This window comes from Arvicola amphibius, chromosome 12 (genome assembly GCF_903992535.2).
Source record: "Arvicola amphibius chromosome 12, mArvAmp1.2, whole genome shotgun sequence".
Classification (NCBI taxonomy): Eukaryota; Metazoa; Chordata; class Mammalia; order Rodentia; family Cricetidae; genus Arvicola; species Arvicola amphibius.
Genome location: NC_052058.2, coordinates 136,372,258 through 136,375,885, shown reverse-complemented (window position 1 = coordinate 136,375,885; position 3,628 = coordinate 136,372,258). Strand labels below are relative to the sequence as shown.

General features: G+C 49.3%; 1 long non-coding RNA gene across 1 annotated transcript; it reads right to left on the bottom strand.

The window, feature by feature from the left end:
- Positions 1 to 1,279: 1,279 nt before the first annotated feature.
- LOC119802443 lies at positions 1,280 to 3,084 on the bottom strand. The gene is made up of 3 exons (XR_005283434.1): positions 3,055 to 3,084; positions 2,228 to 2,308; positions 1,280 to 1,525 (listed from the first exon to the last, which is right to left on the bottom strand). It is a non-coding gene; the product is annotated as an uncharacterized LOC119802443 (long non-coding RNA).
- Positions 3,085 to 3,628: the final 544 nt, after the last annotated feature.

The following is a 3,628-nucleotide window of genomic DNA, read 5'->3' as shown; positions in this document are numbered from 1 at the left end:
TATCTTTCAGGTTTTTCACTAAGTCAGAACAATCTGCTAAAAATATCCTGTACTGTATCCACAACGCCCCCAAACAATGTGTTTTCCCGGCACCGCAGCCTGCCAGATCCCCATAGCTCTGGAAGCCTAGGGGGAGCAAGAAGTCCAGCTGGCAGCCGACATGTCCTTTTCTTGCCTGGCTTTCATCCTGAGTGTCGTCATTGGGCAGTAGAGGACAGGGCCGAGGGAAAATTAGGACCAGAACTCAGCGTACCACAGCCGTCCAAGCCGATGCCTGCTGGGTGAGACTCCTAGGAGCCTCTCAGGGAGCCTGGGCCAGGGGCCAGGTCCTCAGATTCAGGAATCCTGCTGGGTCTGCTGCTGCTGTCACATCCCCAACCCCTGCATAAGGGACTCCAGACACTACTGTGCTGCCTATGTAGAACCTCAGTGTGAATTAGAAAAACAGACAACCTTATCTTCAAAAGCCACTTGCATTCTGGACTGGACACTTTTTGGGCAATGCATAACCTACACACTGTGTCACATTGCAGCTTCCATAGCTAGATTTTCCCCCTTTTTCCTTTTCTTTTTTTTTTTTCTCTTAAATTTCATTTTATTTCGGGGTGAGGAGAGATGAAAGAGCAGAGGGCAGATACGGAGGGACGGGGAAATGAATGGGATGGAGATGCATGATGTGAAAGACCCAAAGAACAAATAAAAAGAAAGCTTTTAAAAAGTTAAGAAAAGACATCCAGAGCTGAGGAGACGGCCCGGTGGATAAAATGCCTGCTGCACAGCATGAGGACCTCAGTTCGAATCTCCAGCCCCCGTGTAAGAGCCAGGCAGTGTACACCTGCAATCTCTTTGCTAGGGGACAAAAATGGGCAGATCTCAGAGGCTCACTGGACAGCCAGTTTAACCAAAGGCCAAGCTTCAAATTTAGTAGGAGAGACCCAGCGTCAAAAATTAAGATAGAGAATTTATAGAAGACATTCCAGCTTCAACCTTGAGCTTCTGTTCATGCCAGTCAGCAAGGGTGAGCAAGCCCTTACATGTACATACACCACACATGCATGTACTTATGCATATTAACACACAAACACACATTCATGCTCACACCAACATATCTAGTAAAAATAAATAACTAGAAAAACAAAAGATATACAGATTCATTTTCTTTTACTATACTGACGTAACTGAAGCTGGTTAATCTATGGAAAGGAGAGGTTCATTTAGCTCTCAGCCTTCTGGAAGTTTAGGGCCTGGCATCAGCTCAGCTCTGGGGAAGGCTGTCAGAGTCTCAGAGCAGAGGCCCAAGGAAAAAGTGACAGGGTGAGGGAGGGAGTAAATTTTCGCAGAGTGGTCTCTGGACACACAGCGGATGGCTTGTGTACTTCAGACTGCTCTGTTAATGATGAGGTCTTCCATGGATCCTCGGCAGTAACCGCTGTGAGAGACTCAGGCACAGTGCCCTCCATCTCTGTGTGCTCTGTCACCAAGCTGACCCATGAAGCACCCTTGGGTCCTCCTCTCACTACAGATCCTGGGAAGTATGAGGAGTGTGACGTGAGACGCTCGGTGAGGACGGGAGTGTAGCGTGATGGGTGGTAAGATGTGGCCTGTTGCGGTTCTTAGCTCCAGACTTGGCAGGCCTTACAAAGCCACTCTGTGCCCTGGGCATCACTGGGTACCAGCCCGACTGGCACCTCCCTGAGACTGCTGAGTGTGGCCGTCTATTCCTGAGCATGCAACATCACACCTCTGTGTGGTGTGTTCTCTGGTGACAAGACAATTCCAGAGCCTGGGAAAGTTTAGTTAGCTAGGAATTCTGGTGGAGATGCTGGTCTAGCCCGACAGTCGAAGCGTCGCAATGGCACCGGAGCACTTGTGGAAGGAAGAAGTTGCTTAATGGATGAGTTTGGCCTAATGATTCACTGTTTGAGAGGTCCCAAGAGTGCTGTCTAATCCTGTCTGAGGACAGTACCCAAGAGCCTAAGTAAGGGCTTCCCACCAGGCTCTACCTCCTAAGGGTCCCACAGCCTCCCCACCTCATGAACTGAGGAGCTGGCTCCGGACACTTAAACCCCAAAGGACCCTCAGCCTTTTACAAACTGTAGCGCTTCCAAGACCCAAAAGGCAAACTGAGCCTGTGCTTCTGCCCTGGGGCTACAATTCACTATTATTGAGCCATCACTCCTTGGGTTATGGCTGTCAAGTACCAGGAGCAGGGCAGGGCTCTCCTCACCTCCAGAGAGTACACATTCCACTCCATCCATGGTGCCTGCCACCTGCTGCTGTTCAGGTCTGGTTGCCATGGTCTCGTGTCCTGGGTGGAGATAAAAGATCATATGGTCCTATACTTTCCAGCAGCTCCAATATAAAATCTAGTGCCCTGAGGAAACTCGGGACTGTTCCAGCTCCCTGCATAGGATTGCAGGCTGTCTGGGGAGGGAGCGTCCTCCTTCTAGGGTAGGAAACAGTATTTATCAGATCAACTGCCACCAAGCGTCCTCCAAGGAGAAACCCCATGTGGCCCATCAGCTGTGACTGGGCTATAGCCAGGTGAACTTTTCAGTGTCTGTACCTTCTCTGTGGACACTGGTGGTTTAAAGTACAGTGAGCTAAGCTAAGCTCACTAGTATCACTAGTGAACTGATCAGGAACTACAGCAGTCTCAGAACAGAGACTGAGAGTCCTAGCCTGACGGTTAGGAGGAGGGCAGCACCCACTGAGGGCCCCTCCGCCCATGCCCTTACAATCATGACAGAAATCATTTTTGTTTACCCTCACAGCTATTAGGAGAACCCCAAAGATGTCCATTGGTCATCAACCCTTTCCACGGACCAAGGAATAAATCTGTGAGTTCTGCTAGTGGCTAACGCCTGATCAAGTTAAACACTCAAAAAAAAAAAAAGGCCAAGGGCTGGAGAGATGGCTCAGATAAAGCCCACGCCACACAATCATAGGGGTTGCATTTGAGCCTCCACATATGAAGAAGGATGCTTAAAAGAAATCCCACGATAGCTCAGAATTGACAATAATAGATGGTTATTTATTTAGGGGTAGACTCACAAATCAATATCCTCTGCTGGAACGGAGAACAGCAACCGAATCCCGCAGAGACCAACTCACGCATGCTTTACATCAGCATAAATAGTATAAGAGGCCACGCCCCAGTGGGCGGGTACTCAAGGGCTACCGGCTGTAGGATTTCCTACAGCAGACATACCCATAAAAATCCTGACATGAAGCACCCCAACTGTTATCCCAGTGGTGGGGATTACACCAGAGATCGCTGGCTAGCCAGCCTAGCTAAATGGGTGAGTTCCAGATTCTGGGAGACAACTTCTTAAAACTACAAGGTGGAGGTCAACTGGGGAAGACAACTGGTGTTGACCTCTGGCCTCTAAATGCAAATGTGCGAACGTGAATGCACACCTGTACACATATAATACATGTGCAACACACGCACACACACAGAGAGGGGAGAGAGAGAGAGAGAGAGAGAGAGAGAGAGAGAGAGAGAGAGAGAGAGAGAGGCCAGATCATGTGCCTAGTGCACAGACTCAATAGTCTCCTGAAAAGCCTGACTGGTCTCCTTTTCCATGCTAGGGTCACCCGAGTGAACTATCACGATCCTTTTGGA